Source organism: Catharus ustulatus, chromosome 5, assembly GCF_009819885.2.
Source record: "Catharus ustulatus isolate bCatUst1 chromosome 5, bCatUst1.pri.v2, whole genome shotgun sequence".
NCBI classification, from domain to species: Eukaryota; Metazoa; Chordata; class Aves; order Passeriformes; family Turdidae; genus Catharus; species Catharus ustulatus.
Window position 1 is genome coordinate 37,319,574 of NC_046225.1, and position 27,890 is coordinate 37,347,463.

General features: G+C 41.3%; 1 protein-coding gene across 1 annotated transcript in view; it reads left to right on the forward strand.

Annotated features, from left to right (window-relative positions):
- GALNTL6 (polypeptide N-acetylgalactosaminyltransferase like 6) overlaps positions 1–27,890 on the forward strand; it is a 496,763-nt gene that overhangs the window by 154,286 nt on the left and 314,587 nt on the right. The window lies entirely within an intron of this gene.

The following is a 27,890-nucleotide window of genomic DNA, read 5'->3' on the forward strand; positions in this document are numbered from 1 at the left end:
ACTATTGAGAGATGCAGATTGTCCTATGGGGAATCAGGCTGTGGGAGACAGAGAAGCAGTCCTGAGATAAAACTCCTTTTTATATTACTTTTATGTATACACAATAGCAGTGCAGCTTCATCACAGATTTTTTTTATGTATAGCCTCCAAGCTGTAAATATGAAAATGGTGTAAAGTGAAAAGTAAGTCTGAAGAATAAAATCACCTATAAGGAATGTTCATCCAGCAGTATATACCTTTTCTTTGATAAGATAATGTAACTCACTAATTTACAATGAACATTAAAATAAAACCTTATAATGGGTATCAAAATTATGAGGATCACTACTGCTCTTGACATTTACCAGAGCGTAGTTGCACAGAGTTCACCTACCAAGTGCCTCATATCTCCTTTTTCTGTTTTCATCACAAGTATTTCTGATCTACCTTTGAAGATAGCCTTTTGGTGGAGTCACATGTAATAGATATTATGCACATTTCACAAGTAAATTACTTTGTCACTGGAGACTGTGCTACTATTTGTGCAATACCTGTATTCTTATCTGTGTCCACAGCTGTGAACTACTTGCATTCTTTAAAGTTCCATGTTAATGAAGCAAAGCCGAGCACAGACTTAGTGATTGAGTATTCTACTGAGAAACATTTTATTCTGTTGTGAATTTTGCTTTTTTTAATTTGAAATAAGAATACTGAATAGAAGCTGAAACTCTGTCTTTTAGAGGTCTTTTGGACTGTCATCTACAGATGTTGTGTTTCAAGAACCTTGAAATCCATCTTTTGAATGTCAGGCTTCACCATAACGGCAGGTTTATCTCTCTACACCTCAGTCCTTGCATTTGATCGCTTTTTGCACTGTCTTCTGGCCTTATTGGTCTTGTTGTGCTCCTGGTGGTCCATTTTGGCTCCATTCTGCAAAGAAACACACCATTCAGAAAGGAAAATGGGACATGTTCCTGTTGCTGCTCTGCTGCTGACATTTACCCAGTTCCCTATCACCAGTTCCTGAGAAAATGTTCAGGATGTTCAGAGTTAGTGGCCATGCTGGTAGGAAACATACTACTCCTGTACAGTGAAACTATTAAATGTAGAAAGCTCTTGATTCTTGTCACAGGTTCCCAGACAGAGAATGGCTGGTGGCAGTCAGGTTTCTGATACAAGATTGGTACTATAATTTACAGAGAGGGTTGTGATCATAAATAGCTCTCATGTATTAAAATCAAATTCTTAACTTGAGACAGGGTATCTTGAAAACTCCCATGAAGATTTTGCTTCTTTGGATATAGGCAATTAAGTTTTTAGAATTAAGATAAATGGGTGTCCTTGGCAAAGTAGTTTCTGTCATATTTTGTTTGATTTTTTTTTAACTTTATGTTGCAGGTAGAGTAATGGAGACTTGAAGGGCAGCTCTTGCATTCTGTTGCACCAACTTCACTACACATGCTAAAACATTTCTAATACTGATGCTATCCTATTTTCTTCTTGTTGTCTATCATGAGGAACTGTTTTTACCAATTCTCAGTTGTTAATCAAGGGATTAATAACTGATTTTAAGTTGGTTTTTTTTTTAATTTCTGCAGAAAACACAAATACTTTATTGTTCATAAGACCTTGCAAGTAGTGTTCTTGGAAGTTATAATTATCACTATTTCAATAAGTAATTACAGTTCTAATTATAATCCAAAAGGTATGTTTTGTTGTCAGAAGCTGATGTTGTAGCATGAGAGATTTTTAGAATTGAGCCTTACTTTGAAAGGTTTAAAGAACTGCACCAGTAAATTACAGGACCAGTAGTCCCTGTAAACAAACTTTACAATTAAGGAAATATTTGAAACCTGTGCCTCACAGAAAACCTAATCTAGTATCCATTTTCAGTAGCTTTATGCTATCACTGTCTTAAGTTTTATTTAGCATACAATCCCTAAAATTTTTTCTTTTTTTTCTGAGTTTAGTAACTGCTTCATGCTGCTAATGTTAGTAGGAATTAAGTATTAGAGTTTAAACTAGTGTTTTATCCACTGTCTTGGACAGGGCTGAAAAGATCAGGGAAAATACCTAGTGAAAGAATCTATAATGAACTTCTAATATTAGTATAGGGAATTCTTTCTCAATATGGAAGTCTTGATACATTTGGCAATTCTCGTTGTTTTCATTCTAACAAATGTAACATTTCAGACTAGGCTGAATTTTAATAAAAAGTTTTTTAGATAAAAATGTGAAAAACGTCTTGATGATCGTAAAATCACTTGGAGATAAACAAATGAAATTTTTAAATCAAAAGACTCCAAAATGTTAAATGTAGATCTTCCACAATAAGTATGGAAAGGCATTCTTTGTGTTCATTAAATAAAATCTGTATTAGATGGAATGGGGTGGGTCATTCAGAAATTTGACAGCTAAGACTAGAAGTATTTTCTCATGAGAATATAGTAATGCTATCAGAGAAGGAAATAAGGCACCTGCAGAATTCTGATAAAGAAAGTGGTATATATTGATGATTTTAAGTCTGTGGAAAAAGCTTGTCTAATCTATCTCAACAGCCACTAAAGCAGCTGAACTCATTATTGAAAGGTTGACCTATGTGCTGTACAGCCTATTCAGTTCTCTATCTTTCAGGAATTCTTTTTTTTTTGAGGATTATGGATGTACTCTATATCATGTGCTTCAGTCTCAACATCACTGAGTTTCTGGTGCAATGATTACGACCGAAAGACCTAAACCAAAAACACTCCAATGCAGTTTATCTCCTCCTGTAATTCTTCAGACACTATGAAAAAAGAAAAATTACTGCCCCGACACTAATGACTCACTCATTTGTGTTTGCTCTGTCTACAGTTCTTGTTACAACTGCTAGTACATATTATCTCCATTAATGGACATGCAAATAATAATAATATCAGTATTATGATACATGAAGCTGGTAAGTTTTCAGTTTAAAATATGCTAGAGGTTGTTTCAGGCAGGTGAAATTTTACCAACCAGACATCATGTATTTCTCTTGTTATTTATTTATCTTCTTAGGTATAAGCTCATAGGAATTTAGTCAAGAACAGATAGGATCGTGACATCCAGGTCTTATCCGGGGATCATATGAATTAAATTAAGACATTTTGAATTACTGTTTCAAGTCTAGAGTCGCCTTGATTAAATATATTTCAATTTTATGTTTCGGATTGCAATGTAAGCGGTGTGAGGTACAGCATCAGAACAGAGCTAAACAAAATTGGTTTTGAAAGGTTAAAATGGTTCATTTTTACACTCATGACCTCAAAGTGTTTTGTGATTTTGGGTTTTTTTTCCATTTCAAGCAATCTGGAATCTCTTTTATGTTGTTTTGGACATTGAACAAAGGATAAAATGATCACCATGTCTGCATGCATGGTCATGGATTTTCACACATTAGTTGAAATATTCCTAAGGATGATGGCAGGAGTAGGAATAACAGTTTCTAGGTCAATTACAGAAAAATTTAAATTGGAAATAACATTTTCATTTGTTCTCTCTTTTCTATTGTCAATGTGTGTAGATCATATCCCTTTTTTTTTTTTCCTTTTTCTCACTTTTATTTCTATTTTGATTTCCGGAGCATCCACTACATTTGGACTTCACTCTGGAACCTGATCTGCTCACTACTCTTATCACTGTATTTCAGGAGTTAATAATGCTTGTGAGCACGTGGGGAATTGCTGAAGGTATCCCTCCACTTTCTGTGACACAGTTAGCTGCTAGGTCCTAATGTGGCTGAGAATCTGACAGCTGTCAGTCCTGAGACCTGGGCATGTCCAGTGAGCTGCATTCTGCTGCATGATTGTGCCACGCTGGCAAAAATACTTCGCTGTGTCCTCTTGACACTATATCAAATTAAAATTAAAAATCTGACACAATGTTTCTTAACCTGTCTGTTTAGAAAAGCACATACACAGAAATTCAATATGGATGGGTATGGAAACTGGTAGTGCAATTGATATGCAGTAATTTCACGACTATAAGGCGCACCGGATTATAAGGCACACCTCCGGGAGTCGGCAAATTTCGCAACTTTGTACATTATATAAGGCTCACCGGACTATAAGGCGCACTTTTTTTTGCAGCGAGGAGCTGCGCTGCACGCAAATAACGAATTACTGGCAGGTACTCCATTTGCAAACATTTTTCAGAGATTGGCGTAGCCTTTAAATGCAGCCCTAGGCGCCCTCCCTGTGCTGTGGGCCTCGGCACTCCTGCCCGCCTCCGGCACCGACTGGCGAGGCGCAGCTCGGGGCGACCGCAGCTCACAACGGTTCAGGGCCAGTGACTCCCTCCCTCCACACATGGCTCAGGCCGGGCCAGGGCCGGCGGCGGCTCCCTCCCTCCTTCCCTGCTCGGCTCGTGCCAGGCTGGGGCTGGCACCGGCTTCTTCTTCCCCCCATGTCCGGGCTGGGGCCAGCGGTAGCTTCTTCTATTCCCCGCACCCGGACTGGGGCCGGCGCCAGCTTCTTCTTCCCCCCGGGCTGGGGCCGGGGCCGGCAGCAGCTCCCTCCCTCCCCATGCAGCCACCAGGGCTGGTGCTGGCTTCCTCCCTCCCCACGCGGCTGCCGGGGCCGGCGGCAGCTCCCTCCCTCCCCACTCAGCTCCTGCCGACTGCGACCGCCTGCTCCCGCCCCCCCTCACGACTTGGAGCTCCCGTGGCACCGCCCCCCCATTGTGGATCACACTTCCAGGTTGGCAAATTTCACAACTTTGTCCATTATATAAGGCACACCAGACTATGAGGTGCACTTCCAGGTTCGGGGGAAAATTTTAGTCAAAAGGGTGCGCCTTATAGTCGTGAAATTACTGTATATTATACCCGAAGGGTAGATTCATGATTGCCTGCTATTCTAGAAATGCACATTCTTTACATCAGCAATAATTACACTTTATTATCTTTCCACTCCAAGACCCTTTGCAAGGGCTTGTAATGACAGGAAGGTGTAATGACTTTACAGTGACAGAGGGTAGGTTTTGATAAGATTTTAGGAAGAAATTTCTTCTTGTGAGGGTGGTGAGGTACTGGAATCAGTTGCCCAGAGAAGTTGGGGTTGCGTCATCCCTGGAAGGGTTGAAGGCCAGATTGGAGGAGACTTTGAACAACCTGGCCTAATGGAATGTGTCCCTGTCCATGGCAGGGGAGTTGGGAGGAGATGGTGTTTAAATCTTTTCCAGCCCAAAATATCCTATGGTCTTTGAAAGGTCATGTACTTGTCACAGTGTAAGATTTTTAGTAACAAAAGAAAGCTGCCCTGCTTCAGTTTTAAAATGCAGTGGTTCATCATCTGTTCTTGCAGAACTGTATTTTATAGTTCAATAAGCATTGAGCATGTGTAGAGTTTTGTTGTTTACAGTAAAATATGCACCCCTTTAATAAAATCTACCAAGATGCAATGTGATACTTTATTATAAAGTAATTCACCATAAGCAAAGGTCAGACATAACTTGAAAAAAATTATATATGCAGTATATACGTCTTACATAGGTATATTACACATGTGTATAATATATCTATGCAACAATCTGAAATAATTTGTTACATTAGGGTAATATAAGTCTGTTACATAATTAACACAATTTTCTGAAGTAAAAAGATGTTTTAAGAAAAGCCACAGTGGTCATGTCAAATAAAGGTTTTGATTATAACTGTCATGTTTCAGTGCACATTCTCTGAATTCTGCTCTTTGTCTCACATGTGGAAATGAGAGCACAAGCTTAGCTGTCCTGATACCTGCACAGGAACCCTGTGCTTCTGTAGGACACTTGGGTGTTCAAGACAAGAAAGAACAGGTGGAGAGGTTGAGATCTGACAATTATGATTGTTACAGCCCAAAGTGGTATTAGTAGCTAAGCAATTTACATGGGTCCTGTTTAAAAGATCCAAATCCACTCTATAACTCGTTTACTTTCTTTGCACTTCTGAAAAGTAGCTGTAGATTAATTCTTGTTAGTCTAATTTCACTCAAACAGAAAGAGAAAACTTTGCAATATGATGTGACATAGTGTTGCCCAATTTTAAGTAAAAGATACATACTACTGTCATAGGTGAAACATAACCTGACTTGAGGAAGGAGAAAAGTGATAAAAATCAAACTTTGATCAGAAATCCAGAAGCTATGGGAAGGAAGCAGCAATAATATATGGCAGTTTGAAATTCATTGTTCGAAACAAATCCATACGTGTTAAAGCCCAACCTGCAACTGTGTGATCACAGGGCTGTTGGTCTGAACTGCTCCAAAATCCTCAACCTAAAGAGAGAAGCATTAACTGTTTCTGCTCAGAGTTTCTGGCCACTCTTGCAGTCTCAGGACTCTGGTTCAACATCTTTCCTTGGAACAATCTGACTAGCATGTTTAAACTCTGAAATACATGGCTTGGGTCTCCCAGTATCTCTGCCCCATTGTCACTCATCCAGACATTCCCTCAGCATTTGAGAGCACTCAGGCACCAAGCTTAACGCATTCATGGATACAACAGATAGCAAACTATGTCAGCACAGCAGAGAAACCTTATAGCAAGAGCCAATTGGAGAAAGATACTTAAAAATACCCTTACAGTTCAAGCTGAATGTTTGGATTGGGCAGAGGTGACTCTTTGCCCATTATTTTTCAATATGTGACATCAATACATGACATATGGTGTCAGTAGAAAACATCCTCTCCTTTTAAAAGGAATCTGTTTCCATGAGTTCAGCTGGAAATTCCACTCTCCTTAGTCCCACTCATCCCATCTGTGCAAAGAAATGTACTGCTCTAGGGAACAGATGGAGTCAGTGGCTCTACATTTCATGCTGTGGGCTCCACATTCTGGATTAGTAACATTCCTTGAGTATGGTACTTTTCTGCGGTGTAAGTTAGCAAGCACTGTTATGTGAGTTTATTAGATGCTCAGCATAAAAGAAAAATAATGGAGTTCTGAGAGCTTATAATCAGGCTTCATTCTGGCCATGAGAATTTATCTTTCTGGATGCATTTGAAATTTCTTAATATCTGCCTAAATGCTGTGCCTATGTTTGTGGTCATAATTTTCCTTAGTTTTGCTTTTAAATTATGTATCTGCTCTGGAAAAAATGACAACTGTTCTAAAAATAAAAAATCCACCCCTTGCAATTTGACTTTAAAAATATTTGCAGTCTCAGAAAATGCAGTATTCACCAAGCAGTAATTAGTTTCAAGAAAGATTTGTGATCAAAAGGGTTATTTTCAGCTTGTTGAACAAGGGTAGAGTCAAAAGTCACAGGAACAAATGCATAAGGAAAGGATGTGGGTGGTATCACAGACGTAACATTCGTCCCTTGGGTGCAGTTGAAGTTTCTGTGAGAGTTTTGCTATGAAACTTGATTGAAATTTGCTATTTAGAGAAGCCACAAAGGAAACATGAAAAAAATTTCATGAGTATGTGAGTCATCAGTACCTGTGTTCCAGTACTACTGTTGTCAAGAGAAGACTTAGAACAACTTCACAGTTGCTGTAAGAAAACCTAAGATAAACATTTACATCTTGGCTTAAGTTTGGCTTAAGTATTATGTTAAATTCAAAACATTAACAAATATATATTTTCTTCTGTAGAAAAAAATGCACTTTTTCAGTGGAATAAACTTCCACTTTTTTTTTTAGAGCAGATGGCTTTATTTTTCTACAAAATAAAATAAGGAACATAGGTTTTGCAAAAGGAGATCAGGGGCTTGGGGCATAGAAAAGTTTTAGACCATCATGAGAAGTGAGAACACATAGCAAGGTGTTCTGTCTGTCCTCTGTCCTCACGTCCTTAGACAGGATGCCCTCAAAGGCATTCTTGCAGGTACAGATCCTCTTTGATAATTATGGTTAAGCAAGAAAAAAAACCTCTGTTTAATAAATTTTTCTTGGTTCTTATGACACTCACTACTCGGCATCACTTCAGAAATGCTCTTTAGCAAAACCTCCTTCTAAGGGTCAAGTCCTTATGTTGAGATGACATTCACTGCTGTTGACACTTGTGTAAGCTATCCAAGAAGGTGACATGCATTCCAATAATCTGTCAACACCTTACCTGTGGCAGCTACTCACGGGTTATATGTTCTGGAAACATAAGTCACATTTTTCCAAAAGCAACTGTAATATCAAATTAAGGTCACAGCTTTGATACAAATGTGTACAGACGCATCTATTACACTTAAGCTGTGAGAATTAAGCAGAAAACAATAAGATGATATTTAGAATCTGGTAGAGACCATGAAGATTTTATTCTGTCTGCATACGTTTTTGATTGTATAGTAGCTGTAGTACTTCTGTATTTGTGATTGAAGTGTTGTCATATTTGTAGTGCTGGTATTGGGTATGGCAAGTGAGAGGAAGGTATAGGAAACACCTACAGCACTTTAATGAAATTCTCTCTACTTTCAATGAATAAGCATCCAAGCTATGTAGTTATGTACAAGTGATAGACAATGAAGGCTTTATTCCTATGTCTGCAAAGACTGTTTTATAGATTTAATTCTTTTACCATTTTAGATAATATTGCTGTGTCTCTTATGTGTATTTACTGTACCAGAATTGAAATATACCAACTGATGGTTTAAACCTCGTGAACTAACTGCAGTAATGAAAATTTGTTTGTGTGCTGCTCAGTGCTCTGCTATGCACTACAATAATACCTCTAGTCTCTTCAGCAGGCAGTTTGAAGGCTTGATTTTGAGACTCAAAATTAAACTTAGGAGAGTTACAGGTAATGTATTTAGAATTTTTTTCATTAAGTCAGTCAACTGTATTTTGCAGATATAAAAGAGTTTTATATCTTTCTATTTTTTTAGGTTTTTTTCTAACATGTAAATTTTGGAATAGAGAAATTGGATGATGCACTTTGATAGCTGATGTTTGACTGATTTGCATTAACACTTTGTCCAAGCACTGCTTTTATTGCATGTAATACCCCAAATTATTGACACTTCCATGAATCGTGACCAACTGTCACAGAGTAGCCAGCATCCTAACTGTACAGTTCTGGCTTCCAGAACAAGACATCTGGATGGAAAACATTAGATGTGTATTGATAATTAAAATATAATTGCTGCAGAAATGTATGTGGGCTAGCTGTTAAGAGACAAAAGCATGACAGGGATTGTTCTAATGGTTCTCTGTTATAAAAGGCCGTGTTCCTTTGCCCAAAAGTACTCCCAGGCACTTTTAAAAGTGTTACTGCAGGTATAGCCTGTCACCTGTTATTATCTGCAATCCACTCTGTCAGACTATTACCCTTTTAAAAGCATCAAATTACATCGTTTATCAGTGCTTTCATGTAGTGCCTCATTTATTAATATCTCTGTTATCTGGACCTTTCTGATAGATGACAGGGTTTGTTTCAGTACTGATTTTCAGACTTATATGTGGTGCAAATGATTTTTCTTCATGATTTTCCCTTATTGTTTTTTTTTTTATACTTTTTTTCACCTTTTTATGATTGAGATGTGTTATGGCAAGCTTATTTTCTGATGTGTGATCTTTCTTTTGGTTTTTAGTACATAGCGATGCTTGAGTGTAACCTCAAAGAAAGACTGCTGTTTATGGCATTTCTTTTCAGGTACATTAATTTAATCTAGTGCATTATGCCTGAGCAGTGTGGTGTTTCTCTTGTGAACGACTCATTTTGGGTCTGGAAGTCAGCTGCCTGTGCAGTTTCACCAGAGCTGCTTTGAGGGAGCCTCTTGGGTCACCATAAACTCAGGTACCTCACAGCCACAGAAAATGGACCTCCATCTGTTGTTCCCCTGCGTTAGTTTAGGCCAGGCTTAGTTAATTCATTCCTGAGGTAAGGCTGGACAAGCCGCTCTAGCAGATGGTCTGTTGTGGGCCCTGCTGCATGCTGGGATTATCCCACAGAGCCCCATGTGGATGGATGGCTCCCAGGCCTCAAGAACAGATTTCTGGAGAGAACTTGTGACCTTCCTGAGATTCCAGTCACTAGGGTGATGCTGTGGTGGTGGTTGGGTGGCCACAGGTGTTAACTTCTTAGCTGACTTTACTTCGCATTAGCTAACAATGTATTAATTCAGTAATTACTGTGCTACTTTAATTAATGGTATTAATTACCATTATATAACAACCCACTTTGTGATGTCTATTTCTGTGGTTAATGTACCTCCAGCTTGCTGGTGAGTGATGTATTTTCAAAGGTGCTCTTTTGAATTTGGGAAGGCGAGCGATGCTGTTGATGTAGGAATGGTCAGGAGCAGCAAATGCCCAGCTGTAGGCACAGGGCACTCTTTGGGGTCCTGGTGGCAAGGCCAAGCCAGGCCACCAGCACAGAGGGTGAGGGTCAAGATCAGAGGAGAGCCAGGGTGAGAGGTAGGATGGATGGCCAGGCGGGAACACAGGGATGAGCAGGCTGCCTGTGGGTTGGGAACTGGGCCCAGGCCTGTGGATGAGCCTGGTTTGGCCATAGTGATCACTTGGATAAGGTCTGGGTCTCCCTAACAAGACCCTACAGGGGAAGATGTGACAGTCTGACAAAATTATTCAGTATTAAAAGTACCTTACATTGTGCAGTTTTCTAATATATCAATTAATTCTAACTGTTAAACGTTTAAAAATGACTGTAATGTAATTATTTGCAATCATAGTAACTAAGATACAGAGTTTGTGAAAAATATTTCAATATAGCATTCATAACAATCACAATATGGTTGTCTGATTTCTGTTTTGAGAATCACAGTTTTTCAGATAGTATAAATTCACTGAAAAAGATAAAAACTGTATCTAAATAAAAATTCAGATTAAAATCTTCCAAAAGGTTTTTCTGCAGTGAGTTTTCCCTTTCCACATATGCATTAGCTACAGGAACCTGGTGATCAATCAAAGGATGATCTCATCCTTTAAAGAGATGTAGAAAACATAATTCGATGAAAAACAAGTTATAGCCAGTTGCTGCAGAAATTTAATGAGTCTTCAGTTGAATGAATTACTTTATTTGAATTTCTCATTGAAGGAATTCTTTAAGTTGGACTTGCTGCAAAGACTGATATTAGATAGTGATTATTTTTCCTCTCAGAAGAAACTGTTGGCAATAACTTCAGGGCGTTTTGCTTCCTGTGGTTTGAGAAGGACTAGGTTATAGCTTCTCCTAAAGCTCTTAATTCCTCTTCAGGTCAGTGTAAGGAGAACCATTCTCACTCTTAGTGAGAATTGTGTGTTGAACTGGAATTGGGTGGCAGAAACATTAAAAGAGACTGTTCTTAAATTATTTATATGTGGTACTATACACAGACCATCTGACAGATGAATACCTGAGCATAGATGAATGGCAAGTACTGCCTTAATCAGTAATGAAAGGTAGTGAATACAGAGCAGCATATGCAAATGCAACTGTGAGCGCAGGATGGGTGCATGTTCACATTCCAAAAAGGAATATGTGGAGAATTCTCCATATCGTGGGGAAGATGTTGCAGTGCCCAAGTGATGCACTTTCTGCTGGGTTTGCACGTGCAGTATGGGCTTGATATGGGCAATCAGTGAAATACAGACTTGACAAAGGGTTGTAGCACGTGCATCATCTCCAGGAAAGGCAGAGTGGCATGATGCCTTTTCTGACAGTGTAGTTTGGTGTAATCACCTTTGTCATCAAGACCATGTCCATATGAGTGAGATAAAGAGGTACTGGGGGAGTAGGAATCCATGGGTCTAGTTGTCTGCATAAAACCAAGAGGCATGCTTAATGACTTAGATGAAGAAAATTGTGTCTTAAAAGGTTTCCGGACCAATTACAAGAAAAATCAGCAAGCTAAAGAGTTATTTCTGATTTAAGGATAGTGTATGATATCTTGTTTGCAGACAAAGCAAAAACTTAATTTTTTTTCTGATATTTTCAAGGATATACAATCTCTTCTATTGATCCATAGAGCTGAGTATTTGTTCAAGAATTAGCATCCCAATCCCTGTTGTCTCTTTCTCCTTAGAACTTAGACAAAGAACATGGAAAAGACTACTGGCTTGACTATGTTTCATTTTTGTCCCTAATATAAAACATTAAACATTCTCTTCTTGATTTTAATCCCCAAGTGGTTTGGAGATTACCTCAACTCTTTTATTAGATCTTCAAATACAAATTCTCATTAGTCAATGGATCTCAGTCTAAACCCTGGTCTTCCTTTTGTGTTGCCACAGAGGAGCAGAAAGTACAGTTTATGAAATAACATAACTACTCCTAAATTAAAAAGGAAATCCTTTTTTGTGATGATGGATTATTGAATTTAGCAGTAGTTAGGTTCATAGGACACTGAAAACATAGTTTTTCATGGTGAATAATATTGTCTCATTGCTTATATTTCTCTCCTCATTTGCTTCAATTGTAGACACATCTGGGCAAAAACTAGATTTTGCTGCTGAGCACTGTAGGCTTCTGATTCTTAACTAGGGATGTTAGACACCATCCTAGTGAAGTATCTACAATAAAACTTCAATTGGAACTGTTGTTGATGATACTTTTGACAGTTTGATCATGGTAAAAGCTTAATAAGATTTGCTTGCACTGTGAAATTCTGTTTGAAAAGAAATCTTCAGTATTTTATTCAGTAGATTTGCAGTTAGTATGATTGCAGGGGTGATGGTGTTTAATTTAGTAACAGAAGTAAATCCTTTTGTTTTCCTTCTGTTAACATGGTTCATGCTGGGCACAGTTAAGAGCACAATTTCGGTTTATTCCTTCTCCTTCACCTTGACTGGGTTTGATAATTCACCTTCAGTAAGATGTTTAACAGGCTTCACCAGTCTAAACTCAGGGAGGCACATGACTCTGCACAGGTTTTCCTGGGGGCTCAGACTTTACTGCTCAGAAAATTACTCGGAGAAAAATTCTGTCCGACTTTGTTTCATCTAGGGCTCATGGTCAATTTTACATAAGTGATGGGCTTCTTCAAATGGCTTTATCTATGATCCAAAGGTACAGCTACCAATACCTATATTTTAAAGTACGTATATTGGTACTGATAGATACTGTAATACAATAAAAATACCTTGTTATACATCTATCTCTAAATATAATTCTGAGATATTTTACGAATTACTATTGAGCTGTTCTTATTTTATTGTATGGTTTGTGTGCCAAGACACTGTGTATCAGAGTGATAATAAAAAATATTTCTGTCAGACTGATAATAGAACATTTAGAAGTGAAAATTTTCAGTTAAATTGATACAATTGATAGCCTTCAGAATGTGCTCTGCTAGGCATCATATACTTGTAACTAATTTTACAGAATTACATCTGTGAATACAACTTGGAAATCATTCTAGTTGCTGTATAAATTTAAGGAGATATGTGACTTTTGGGTTTGGTTTTTTGTCTATGGAATATCTAGTGGTGAACTTTGCCTCACTATATTTCTGTCAAATGTGCTACATAATGCTTCTAAGTATTTCCCAGGTTGTTTTTTGTTTTGTAACTAGAAATTGTTATATTCAAGGTGGAGGAAATGAATATCTGCTTTTACGCCTTTAGAGAGGGATTGTATGTATGAATAAATGATAGAGGAAGAAAGAGAAATTATAAATGTACAGAAAATAAGCTGTCACTTGGTTGACTTATGATCTTTTGCTTTCCTGTTTATTCTTAGATATTTCTTTCCTTTTGTGTGCTGTCATGCAATCAGGGCATATTACTTAGCCTTTCTGTGTAATCCCTGTGTGTTTGGGTTTTTGCATTGTTATATTTATATCTATAGACATTGATGTCGAGAGAACAGGGGTCATGGGAGAAAGAAGGGAGATCCAGATGCAGATATTACCATGATTTTGTTTGTGCTTAGGAATTCTTCAGTTTAAGGTTAGTCATCTTCCTCCACAAGTTGTTCTCAAGTCACTCAAGAAATATTTGTTGTCTCTCAGTTTGAATATTATGCATGAGTAGAACTATGTATTTAATTACTTCCCATTTCTTTGTGTTTTACATGAAAATTCTGCTTGTGAAAATGTGTATACAGTTATTTATAGCCCCTTTAAAATCAGGTTTGCCTAAATTACTATTTTCTTCTATTGTATGTTCTGGTTTATGGTAGTTCTGTGATTTTGACCTTCATTAGCTTCCCTTGTGAACTTTCTTTTTTTGTATCTGAGCTAAGTCATAGCTCTCTGATGTTTCACTTTAATATCTCTGTACCTGAAACCTCATTAATGTTTAATATTCATAGATGAAAAGTAAAATTTATTGTCTCCATGGATTCTAATATATATTAAACTGATGATTTAATGTGTTTCCTTTTTTACTCCTCTCCAGATCTGAGGAATTTTAAAGTTCAGATGTTTTGAATATTGAGATATCAATCTAAGAGAAAAGGGGGACTAATAATATTAATCCTTGTAATTGTAACAGTCATCACTAAAAAGTCAGTTTTTAAAGAACAGGTACTTCATGGTGGTAGCTGTCATAATATAATTTTTCCTCTGTGTCTACATGGTAATAATAGCCTTGCTTGTAGAGAGAATTGTTCTTTTAGGGAGCCCTGGAATTTGCCTTAGAGCCACTGAAGCATAGTAGGATATCTGCTCAGCTGGGGAACATAAGGACACTGAGTTCAACCAAGGTAGTGTGAGGGGAATAAAAGTGTTTTATGTTTATGTATAGAGACTTTGCAAAGACAGAAGGGAGACTCTGCTAAGCTCTCAGCCAGGCCTGGTGAAAGACAGCCTGCAGGAAGACGTGAGCCTGCTGCGATGAAAGATTCTGCAGGGCCAGGGTTAACGGGTACCACAGCTGTGACCCTGCAGGAGGCTGCAGGAGGAGCTACTACCTGGAGTTGACTGGAAACTGGCCCTCAGACAGGGAGGGGGTCACTGGAAGGGTCTTTCACACCTTGCTGCGCCTGTTCTCAAGAGGAGAGTGTAGTAACCTTGGCTGCCATGGCTTTTTGCAGCATTTAATGGCTCTTGAGCACAGACTTTGCATTAATTCCTCACTGCAATGCCACAGGATGGTCTGAAGTACAAGATGTTTAGATATAATAACCAACATTAGCATTCTCAAACTTAAAAGGTGACATCTGCAGGAGTTGTGTGTATCAATGAAAATTAGAATGACTATATTAATTTATGTAAACACAAATTTAAATACCTAGCTTCGGAAATGGGATGGGTGCTAGTTCTAGAAAACTGGATGTCTCAACTCAGGAAGTGAATTATTTTGCATTTTAAGGAACACTTTTTCAAAATCTATAAAAATAGTCCATAGCAAAAGTGTATATAAATTATTTTTTCAAAAGGACTGTGATAATTACATTTAATGCTCAACTTCATTTGTCGTTTTGGATTTTTAAAAAAAAAAGATTTTAAGTTTAAAAACTTTGCTCATAGCTCCTGACCTATTATTTTGTGTCTATATAGTACAGGGTGGGAAAAAAGTGAGAAAAATTGAAGATCAAATCTTTGAAGCTACATTTGAGTTACAGTAGCTTACCCTGCTCAATGATGTGTAACCATTTCCTACCAAAAGAGTGAGAGATGAGGAATTAGAAATTAAACCTCAGTATATCAATCAAAGCTGTTCACCTTAATTTAATATGCTTTTCACATTCTGACTGTTGATAAAATTAGATTTAACTAATCAGAGTGCTCCTTTTAGTGAAATATACTGTGATTGGTTTTTTAATTGAAAGCTATTGGCATAAAATGGAAAGGTAATCTGCAATTGCATTAGACAGAGGAGATCGTCAGTTTGTCCAATATCAAAACTTTTTTGATCAGAAAAAAAAAAAAAAGAGGTAATTGTTTGAATTTGAACCTCTCAGAAGTCTTCTCTCCTTCCACTCTTGTTTTTATTTTCCCACATGGGGATGGATTTCTTTGCATCTGTGAATTCTTTAAGTATGCTCTCGCTGCTTGGGGAAAACTCAGCATTGATCCAGACACAGCCAGAAGTACAAGAGGTGTTTGATCAAAATTGTTAGTAGTTTGATAATTTTAAATGTATTAGTCCTATTGAACTTCAGTGCCTTTTTAGGTTTATAACATAATTTAATCTTGGCTATTTTAATTATTTATAAACATTTCAGTCATTTGTCCACTTTAATTAAGAGAATTCACTGCTGCTTCATAAAATAGTGTTAGGTTGGATTAGAAGTATGAAGTATTCATGAAGCATGATATGGGTATTTCATTATCAGATAGGGAAAAGCATGTTACAGTAAGTAACTTAATCTTGCTTATTTTTAGGAAATGTAGCCTCCTGGTACTTGACTCAGTTCTTTGTCCATTTAGTAATCATGTTTCTTGTTGGTTTATTGGGGGGCTTTTAATAAGCATTTCATGCTTGCTATTCTTAGCCTTTTCCAATTAATAACAAAGTAATTCTGTTCTCAAAGTTTCATGTATTTCAGGGTTAACAACAAGAGCTAAGAAGTTGAATAAATAAGAACATTTAATCTAGGAGAGAAAATAATTTTCATGTCCATGAAAATGTAGCTGCTAGAAAGGAAATACGTTATTCCAATCCCTGGTGAAAAGAACAAAGAAAAGGAAGGCTTTAATTATGGCAAGTAGTGCAGGTTAGATGAAAGGGGAAATTTCCTAATTGCAAGAATAATGAAGTATTGAAGGAAATTGCCTTGAGTGCTTGTGCAGTCTCTGCTGTTGAAAATCGGCAAGGGCAGATGTGATTGAGGCATGCCCAGTCCAGATTTGAGGTGGTGTAAGATTATACCTCAAAGGAACTTCCAGATATATTTTTATGATTCTGCAACTGATTGTTGAATTTCACACAAAAAAAAAAATCCTTTAAATTTTCTGTAGTAGTGGATTTATTTTGGTGTTATTAATTTATAGGTGAGCCAAATCTAATCTGGTTTAATGTTAAGATATTTCTTATATCATTTTGTTATTGTTACATTGCTAGAAAGTAAGATTTCAAAAGTTTTTCTCTCAATAAAGGAGTATATTAAGCAGTGCTATTTTGTAAAATCTCCCTCAATTTACTTACTTTTTAGAGAGTTACCTATAAAAAAGGAATAAGTGTGGGAATAGCTTGACTTAAAAACTCTTATAGGAAGGGTAATTGGGGTACTGAGTATGAAATAAGTATGGAGCTAAGTCAGATTGAGAAAGCATGATTAGACTTAAGCAAAAAATAAAATTAAAATCCCAAAAAAGCTACAAACTATTAATAGTAGTAAAAAGAGTTATGGTGCAGGCTGGAAAAAAAAACTCAGTATATGATTTTACATAGGGAAGTGAAACGTCTTTAGCTGAAAGCTTAGGAACTTTCTTAAGCAGAGGAGTCTCAGGTTTCTGTGATCATCTGTGAACATGTACAACCACAAAGAATTTTAGTTCCTTTAGTAGCAAACTTCATTCTGCTGGGTGGAGTAGGAAGACTGTCTTTAGTCCCAGTAAATATGCATTGAGTTCACGCAAAGCACAGAAATTGTCATGCTTCCAAAGACCTTGCAAGAGGTCTCCTTATCAGCTTCGTGTTAAGATGACTGAACAAGAATGTAAACCTGTCAGTCATGTTTAATCTGCTTGTTTTCTGCAGCAGCCTGTGTACTTTGTTTGAAAATCTCTTAGACAATGGAAATTACTATCCAGTGCCCACATAGGAAAGTAATTCTGAGAGATTGAGTAATAATGCATATGCTGCAGCATCAGAAGCCTGCTGATAAGAGTGTTTTCTCTCATTTGGGCAGATTAGTTTAAGGTCTTCCTTAAAGTGCAAGATGATAATTCTTTTCCAACATGGGTCCATTACTTTAGTTAACTGAACATTGTTTTCTTCAATCCAGTGTAACATAAACTGCAAATTACAAAATCGGTTGTTAATGCCAAAAGCTTGAGTATTCTGCAAATACGTGCCCATGGAACATGAATTTTGTTGTGGCATAGGTCAGCAAGAACCTTTAAAAATACTATTCAAACAAATCCATATTTTCCCTCTACTGTTACTAAAAATGTGCAGACAACTGCATAAAATAAAAAGTCACTGTATTTCAGCTGTAGGCTGTTTCATTGTACGGTGATGTAACTGCACAGATTATAATTTGAATCTCATTAAAAAACTTGTTTAAAAATCTAGTGCTTTTCTTTTTGAACTACCTAACTGTATTGAACATTCTTTACTGTTTATAAAATCTGTCTCCTGAGACAGAATGCTCTTCTTATATAGGAAATGCAAAGGCAAATTACATCAGAAGTTATCATAAGAAAGTAAGATTTTTAAACACCACTGAACAGATGAAACAAGAAATGTATTCCTGCCTAAAACACACGACACTTGTATCCTGCAAAAGTACTTTTTGCGTTAGTGCTGTACCCAATGCAAAACAGCAGGACACTTAACATAGTAAAAATCTAGAGACATTTTTCTTAACTTTAGGAAAAATATGTATATGAAGAGTCTATTAAGAAAAAGCACTATCCTTGAATTGGAAATGAGATGAGTGAAAATAAACCAAGAAAATATAGGCTTAAATGTTTTAGTTATTGAGCAAATCTATCACAGCTTAGGTAAGCAGATAGAAAGAGATGGGAGTTGCATGAGCCGATGAAATTTTTTTTTTTTTTCAGTAATCCTTAAGTCTAGACTCTACCTCCTGTCCTACAGTCAGTTCAAATTGTGTCATTTGGAAAGCCAGGGTTCATAGCCAGACTTTGCAGGTCACCTTTGGCAATTCATGATGCTTCACATTCAACAGATATGAAGTACAAACTCCTCTGGAGTTCCGTGCTCATGTTTTAACTTACAGTAATTTCACGATAAGGTGCACCCTTTTGACTAAAATTTTGGTCCGAACCCGGAGGTGCGCCTTATAGTCCAGTGCACCTTATATAATGGACAAAGTCACGGAATTTGCCAAACCAGAAGTGTGAGCCATGAGCCGAGCCATGAGGGGGGACAGTGCCGAGTCGTGGGGGGGGGTGGGAGCGGACGGCCACGGTCAGCAGGAGCCACGCGGGGTGGGCGGAACCAGGCAGCCACAGGCAGTCCCCGGCCAGCAGGAGCCGCACAGGGAGGGAGAGAGTGGACTGTCCTGCACCACCCCAAGCCACGGGCAGCCCCACACTTCCCTGAACTGTAGGCGGTCCCGTCCTACCCCGAGCCATGTGCAGCCCCACACCACACATAACCACAGGCAGCCCTGAGCCACCGTAAGCCATGGCGGCCCTGAGCCACCCTGAACCGCAGCAATCCCAAGGTGTGAGCCATGGCCGCCCCGAGCCACGGCAGCCCTGAGCCGAGCCGAGCCAACCGGGGACGGGCGGGAGTGCCGGGGCCTGCGCGCGGCGGGGACGCTTGGGGCTGCATTTAAAGGCTACATCAATCTGTGAAAAATGTTTGCAAATTGAGCACCTACCAGTAAACTCCACGATCATGGGATTCTGTTACTAATTCGTTGCTTTGTTGCGCACGGCACGGATCTTCGCTGCAAAAAAAAAAGTGCGCCTTATAGTCCGGTGTGCCTTATATAATGTACAAAGTTGCAAAATTTGCCGACTCCCGGAGGTGCTCCTTATAATCTGGTGTGCCTTATAGTCGTGAAATTACTGTAATCTTTTTTACTGCAGTTTGTGACCTGAAATATATAACCATAGTGCAGCAATAACAGCTTTTTATACCTGTCTATAAAAGTCTCTGTAATGAAATGCTTGAGGAGCTTGGTATTTTCTAAATAACATTATTAACAGCTTTGATTTGGAATTGATGACATGATGTTAGTGGGTTGTCCATGATAATCTAGAATCTACAAGCACAAAAAGTGTGATATAAGTGTTTTGAAAATGAAATAACCTTGAGTCATTCAGATGTCTCAGACTAAATCAAGTGATGCCCTTTTTTTGATGTGCTGGGCTAATTATTTCTACTAATGTAAATGTCAGTGCAATGAACACATACTTACTGTGGCATAGCAAATAAGTGGCACAGGAAATCTGAGCATATGAAGGAATTCATCATGTCCTAAAGTCTCCAAGCCAAGTATATGGAAAACAATTCAGATTCACATTTTTAAAAGTATTTTAAAAAAAAAAACAATTCAGAGTCACATTTTTAAAAGTGCTTTAAAAGTCCGTGAAATTGAGTAAAAATAAAAGGCAGTATCTATATCTCAATGTACAGCAATTTCACGACCATAAGGCACACCGGACTATAAGGCGCACTATAATTTTGCAGCAAGGAGCCGCGTGGTGTGCAACAAAGTAACGAATTACTGGCAGGTGCTCAATTTGCCAACATTTTTCAAAGATCGGTGTAGCCTTTAAACGCAGCCCCAGGCGCCCTCCCCGTGCAGCAGGCCCTGGCACTCCCGCCCGCCCCCGGCGCCGGCTGGCACTCTTCAAGGGTCCTGGCTCCCACCGCGCTGCCGCGCTGCATCCCGGCTTCCCCCCGGCCGACAGTTGGCGCTGCTTTTCCACGCTTTCCTGTAGCGCTTTTTCGCCGCTTTTTTGCCACTTTTCCACAGCACCTTTTTGTCACTTTTTCACCGCTTTTCAGTGCTTTCCCAGGGCTCTTTTGCGCCGCTTTCCTGGGGCGCTTTTTCGGCACTTTCCCGCGGCGCTTTCTCGGCGCTTTTCCACGGCGCTTTTTCGCTACTTTTCAGTGCTTTCCTGCAACGCTTTTTCACCACTTTCCCACGGTGCTTTTTCACGGCACTTTTTCGCCACTTCTCGATGTTTTCCCAGGGCACTTTTTCGCCACTTCTCGATGCTTTCCCAGGGCACTTTTTCGCCACTTTTCGGTGCTTTTCCGTGGCTCTTTCTCACTGCTTTTCAGTGCTTTCCCATGGCGTTTTTTCACCACATCTTGGTGCTTTCCCAGGGCGCTTTTTTGCCACTTCTCAGCACTTTCCCAGGGCGCTTCTTCACTGCTTCTTGACGTTTTCCTGCGGCGCTTCTTGGCGCTTCCCCGCGGCTGCGCCGCTTCCCCTCGCTTCTCCCTGCCCAGCGGCCGAGCCGGTTTCCAGTTTCCTCCACACGGCGGCAGCGACTCCCACGGTTCCTGACTTCCCCTGCACGGCCGCAGCTCCTGTGGGTGCCGGCTCAGCTTGCAGATTGCACTTCCGGGTTCGCAAATTTCCGAACTTTGCACATCAGATAAGGCGCACCGGACTATAAGGCACACTTCCGGGTTCGGGGGAAAATTTTAGTCAAAAGGGTGCGCCTTATAGTCGTGAAATTACTGTATTTTGATTTTTAAATTCTTTTTGAAATATTCTACATTTAGTACCTTTACCACCTTCTCTTGATAGCGAATAGTAGTTCTCTGCATTTTACTGGCCAACCTTGGCTCCATCATCAGTGCCTTTCTGAAGGGCAGCAATTTTGGCAGGCAGTGGCTGCCCAGCAGGGGTGCAGGACCAATGGGAACGAGATGTGGGTTCCCCCTTGTGCAGGGCAGCTACTGCCCACCCCAAAATCTGTCAGTGCATGTCCTGCAGCCTCTGCTCCCCACCTGAAAGGATGGAATCCCAGAGAAGGACCCAGACAAGAAACATAACCTGGAGCTTCAAAATTATCAGCTGCTATTTTTAGGCCATGCAATGCCTGCCCCTGTATCTTTAGGGAATATTCATGGTGGATCCAAATTGCTGCATGTAATACTTTCATTTTATGGTGATGGGAGCTTCACAGGCTCTAAAGGGCTGTATTGAACCTGTTCCCTGTACTTATTCGCACATCTCAATTCAGATACGGGGCCTTTTTTGTTTTTTAACCTAACAGTGAAGATATACAGGAAAGAAGAGCCACACAAGCAGTGTTCAGAGCTTAAGCACAAAGATGTAGAGATGAGATAGTGTGATGCTTGGGTTTTTTACCTTTTCCATAGATCAGGCTGCCTTACATGGAGCACATCATTAGAGGAAAAAATATTTTGGTTTTCATCTTTAATATCCTCACCCAGTCACTGCACCGGAATGGATTTTGCTTGGGCCCTTGACTTCAGATTTGGCTGCCATGTGCTAGGATTTCAGTTTCATGGTCTTGTGCTAAAATGTACCATAATCAGAAAAAGGAGAAAACTTTCAAAATAAAGTGGTTTTTATGGCTCTTCCAACTGCTGGGAATGAACCTTCATGAGAATGTCTGTCTCTGTATACAGTAATTTCACGAATACAAGCCGCAGCGAGAAGACTAAAATTTTGATGGAAACCCGGAAATGCGGCCAATATTCTGGTGCGGCTAATCTATTGACAAAAATGTGATATCTACCCTTACCTAGTATCATGCTGGTCCAGTCCTGAGCCAAAACAGTCTGAAATCCATGGTTTCCCGTTGTTCCGACGATGAACCAATCAGAGAACAGCTTATTGTCTGCCTGTGGATGACGGCATTACTGGGGGACGGGGGGGTATTTAGCAGGATGAGTTCCCACGCCTCGTTCTTTTTCGGCGTGCTCTGCCCTCAGCGTGTTCTCTTCTCGGCTCGTTCTCCCCTCGGCAACTTCTTTCCTCGGCATGACTGCGGAGAAGAGAGTAGCATACGACGCAGAGTTTAAATTGAAAGCGATTAGCTATGCAAAAGAACATGGGAACAGACCTGCAGCTAGAGCGTTCCACGTTAATGAATGCATGGTACGTAGGTGGAGACAGCAAGAGGACGAACTTCGTCTCGCAAGGAAGACAAAGAAAAGTTTCCGTCGCCGCAGAGCACAATGACCAGAGCTGGAAGAAAGACTTTATCAGTGGATTTCTGAGCGAAGGGCAGCTGGCCGAAGTGTATCTACTGTTGCCATTCGGATACAAGCCAAAGCAATTGCAAAGCAATTGCATATAGAAGAATTTCAAGCAGGAGCGTCTTGGTGCTTCCGCTTTATGAAGCGACAGAAGCTCTCTGTCCGTACACGGACCACGGTGTGTCAGCGGTTGCCGGCGGACTACAAAGAAAAGGTAGCCAGGTTCCGGAGTTACTGCAAAAACAAGATCTCTGAACATAGTATACAGCCGCACTGTATTATAAACATGGACGAGGTACCCCTCACATTCGATATGCCGCTGACGAGGACCGTGGAGCACAGCGGAACACCGACGGTGCCGGTAAGAACCACGGGGAATGAAAAGACATCGTTTACGGTCGTCCTCGGCGTTTCGCTAGCTGGGCAGAAATTACGCCCCATGGTCATTTTTAAAAGAAAAACCCTCCCTAAAGACAGATTTCCAAAGGGAATAAAGGTTCATGTTAATTCAAAAGGCTGGATGGATGAGGACGCAATGCAGATTTGGCTAACGGAAGTTTACGGTGGCACATTGCATAGGTTCTTTAATCAGTTACCGGGACTGCTAATTTTGGATTCCATACGTGCCCATACGACGTGAAAGAAATCGTGAGGATAAAGAAGACGGAGCTTGTTGTAATACCGGGTGGCTTGACCAAAGAACTGCAGCCACTGGACATAGGTATTATTCGTTCCTTCAAGTCTAAAGTGCGATCTCTGTGGGAAGAGTGGATGTTGGAAGGCGAACACTCCTATACCAACACCGGGAGGCTGCGCAGGGCAAGTTACGCTACAGTGTGCCAGTGGATACTGGATGCCTGGGGTAAAGTAACTACCCGAACTATCAGCCGAGGGTTCGCCAAAGCCGACATCATTCCTGGACTGACCAGCAATGCCATCGGGAGTACCGAAGGTGATAACTCTGATGGTGAAGGTGCCGGCGAAACCGCCTCACGTTCGCTGGATCCCACCATTGCCCAACTGCTGGTTTCCGATACGGAGGACGAAGACTTCGACAGTTTCACGGAAGATGAAACCGCTGATGAAGCAGCTGATGAATGAAAAATGAAACTGTTTAAAAGTTTAATAAAAGTGTGATATTTTTCTGTATTTTTTAAGTGTTTTCAGTTTTCTGCGGCTGCGCGGTTGGCCGCCCTTGTGCGGCTGCGCGGGTAGCTGGGCTCACGCGGAGGAGGGGGCGGGGTGGCTGAGCGGGCAGGGGCGGGGTGGCTGAGCGGGCGGGGGCGTACGGCTGAGCGGGCGGGGGCGGGGTGGCTGAGCGGGCGGGGGCGGGGCGGCTGAGCGGGCGGGGGCATACGGCTGAGCGGGCGGGGGCAGAGTGGCTGAGCGGGCGGGGGCGTACGGCTGAGCGGGCGGGGGCGGGGTGGCTGAGCGGGCGGGGGCGTACGGCTGAGCGGGCGGGGGCGGGGCGGTTTAGGGGGCAGGGGGGGTGCAGCTGAGCGGGCGGGGGCAGAGCGGCACTCGCTGAGCTCACAGGACAGGCGCATTCGCGCCGATGCGTGTGGTAGGGAAAGAGCTGAGCTCGGGGACCTCAGCCACTCGCCCGAGGGGCTGAGCGGGTGGCCGTGCCAGCGCGGAGATGTGGCTCCGCTCGGTGCTTGGCTGCCCGCCTGCGCGGCTCAGCGGCTGTTTAAAGGCAACCTGGATCCGTTGGGAATGCTCGCAAAATGACCACACTATTGTTCCTGTCTTTTTCGGCTTGTAAATAAAACTTGCAGGGAACGGTGCCGCAGCTATCGTCTGTGTCTTTTTTCACTTGGAAACAATGTTTCCGAGGTCGGCAGTAAGCCAGTAAACCCCGGCAATACGCGATTGTGTTACTAAATGACGACTTTGTGAAAGTTCGCTGCAAACTAAAGTGCGGCTAATATTCCGGGTGCGGTTTATCTATTAACAAAGGCAATAATGTTGCCAACACACCAGCAGTGCGGCTTATATTCCGTGCGGTTTGTATTCGTGAATTTACTGTACTTTTGATTATACTGCAACAAAAATTTGATAAATGAACATATTGTGACTTTGCAGCGGATTTATAATGAATATATGGTATTGTACCCAGTGACATCATTCTTTAAAAAGTCACCCTTAAATTTATTTTGATAAAGGAATGAATTTAATTGCTTGATGAGTTCGGATTCTTTTGTTATTGACTTTGTTGATCACAGTAGTTGGTCAGAGCTTAGACACCTGAGAATGATCTGTGTTAGAAAGATACAAAAACGTAGTGAATTATGTGTTTTACGCAACGCTGTTTACAAACACTATATGGAAGTTTTATTCCTAGAACAAAGAGGAATCAAACAGTGGTTATTTTTATGCTTCTCCTGAAATAACCCCAAAGGTGTCTAAGTACTTCTTCACAGCCTTTATTTCCCATGTGTAACTTTTCCCGAGTGTCAACAAGTGCTCATGTCTAAATAGGATTATTTCATAAAATTTGTTAAACAGTTGGAAGTGGTTATGCTGATCATTATATAATTTTTTGTTAGTGCAATATTCAAGTATATATTGGTGTTTAGCAAAATGTCCCCAGAGGCAGTGAGCAAATCTTCAGGCTCAAAATAAATCTTTAATTTCTGTAATTTTTTTAAAAGGTGCATTTCCATTGATATAGCCTCTTCCCTTGCCTGAGTCCCCTCTAATTGTCTACCTCCGCAGAGTGAAATTAAAAATAAATGGATTATTCAATGAAGGCACTTGTTTCTTAGTTCAAGCTTTCAAATGCCAAAGTAGAGAAGCTTTTTTTTTTTTCCTCTCTGAGGGATCTAATAGTCTGTGAGTGAGTTTTTGGCAATTGCACTATTTTTTGTGCTTGTCATATTCTCTGTAATTGAACCAGATGTTACGTCTTCTCTGGAGGAGAAGAGTCTTCTCGGTTTATGTAATACTGTATCAGTCTTGCATCCCAAAAGATTTGAGGTTAATGTGAAAATGAAATAGTAAGGCAGATATTATATGTAATGTTCCTGTAGGTGGGTGATTCCTTTTGGACTGATACACTTAAAAATGTGTAACTCAGAGGCACATACTACATGTAACAAATGGTTGGATGATAAATTGTTGTAGGATTTTTTTGACAGTCAGTCAAAATCCAACACTTTGTATGCAAAGTTATTGTAATCATTCTGCAATGATGAAAATGGTTCATGAGTTTGAGGCTAAGGGCTGTAGGGGCAGACTCACTATTTGTGGGTGACTTCCAGAAATGTTTTGTAGGGGAAAACCCTGAGTATGTTTCAGCTACTCTGCTGAGCTGTTTTCTCACCCATATGTGTTGATGTGTCAGTAAAGAATACATATAAGTTTTGCTTCTGTGTTAGGAAGAGATACTGGGGGGAAGCAGGAGCAGGTGTGCCTGAGTATTCTCTTTTCTCATATCTTGGTTTCCACCAGAAAGAAACCTTACTTCAAATGTTGGAAGGAGCCATAAGGTTCTGAAGTCATACTTTCCATTTCTAAGGCCTTTACATACACCAAAAGACTACTATTGCTCTTACAGGCATACATGGAACTAACACTTCACGCTATCCCTGGAGTGTTTCTACCATTTAAGTACAGTAATTTCACGAATACAAACCGCAGCAATTTGACAAAAATTTTGGTGGAAACCCGGAAGTGCGGTTAATAGTCGGGGGTGGCTAATCTGTGAATAATTTTCTGACGTTTACAACCCCAGACATGCCAGTCAGGGTGCCGAGCCAAGCACCTGCCAGTAAAAGCCGGCATTTCGCGATTGTTACAGTGTTACTGTGTTGCCCTGGCTCCCTGCAGGCAGCACGGGGGGCGGGGAGAGAGGCGGGAGAGCTCTCTTCTTCCCTCCTCTGCCACAGCCCAGGGGAGGACGGGGGGGGAGGGTGCGCCGCCATTGCCGCGGCTCGGGGAGCCGACAGGGGCCCTGCGCCACCATTGCCGCGGCCTGGGGAGGGGGGGGGAAGTGCACACCGCCATTGCCGCGGCTCAGGAGCCGACGGGAGCCCCGCGCAGCCATTGCCGCGGCCTGGGGAGGAGGCGGGGTGCTTTGTCCGCGTCCGCAGCCGGCGCCACGGGCACGGGAAAGCTCCGTCCCTGCCCGCCGCCGGCGCCACGGGTGCGGGAAAGCTCCGCCCCCGCCCGCCGCCGCTGACGTAGGAGCGGGGGAAGTTCCGTCCCTGCCTGCCACCGTGGGGCAGCGCCGACCCGGGATGACCGAGCCCAGTGGCAGCGGCGACCGGCCCCGAGCGGCAGCACCGGGCTGGGCCACCTGGCCCCGTCGGTAGCCCCGAGCAGGCCGAGCCTGCACAGCCTTAGCTCAGCCAGTAAACCCCACCCTCCCGCGGTTCTGTTACTAATTGCACGCGGGTCCTCGCTGCGAACACAGAGCGGCTTATATTCAGGTACGGCTTATTTATGGACAAAAACCGAAATATTTGCCAACACCCAGAGATGCGGCTTATACTCAGTGCGGCTTGTATTCGTGAATTTACTGTACATAAAAATCCAGGATGTGCAAATAGCAAGTGTGTATTTCTAGAATACCATGTCTCCTGTGATGTATGGTTCAGTAATTTGTTTGCACAGATATTAATAATTCTTAATAAATTTTTTCTTTTATGGATTGGAATCCAACCTTATTTGGTTATTTGTTTAAACACCTAAACCCACATTTGGGCTGAATTCATTATGCATTTTATAGCATAAATTTCATAATTTTGGTCTGGCAGTTTATATATTACAGTAATTTCATGAATACAAGATGCACTGAGTATAAGCCGCATCTCTGGGTGTTGGCAAACATTTCGTTCTTTGTCCATAAATAAGCCGCACCTGAGTATAAGCCGCTCTGTCCTTAGCAGCGAGGACCCGCGTGCAACAAAGTTGCCAATTAGTAACAGAACCGCGGCAGGGCGGGGTTTACTGGCACGGCTTGGGCTGTGCAGGCTCAGCCTGCTCGGGGCTGCCGATGGGGCCAGGTGGCCCAGCTCGGCGCTGCCACTTGGCGGGGGCGCTCGGGGCCGGCCGCTGCCTCTGGGCTCACTCGCCCTGGCCAGGCGCTGCCCCGTGGTGGCAGGCAGGGACGAAGATCCCCCCACAGCCGCAGAGGCGGGCGGGGACAGAGCACCCCGCTGCCTCCCCAAGCCGCGGCAATAGCGGCACGGGCCCCCGCCATATCTCCCCTGGGCTGCGGGAACGAAGGGAAGGAGAGAGCTCTCCTGCCTCTCTCCT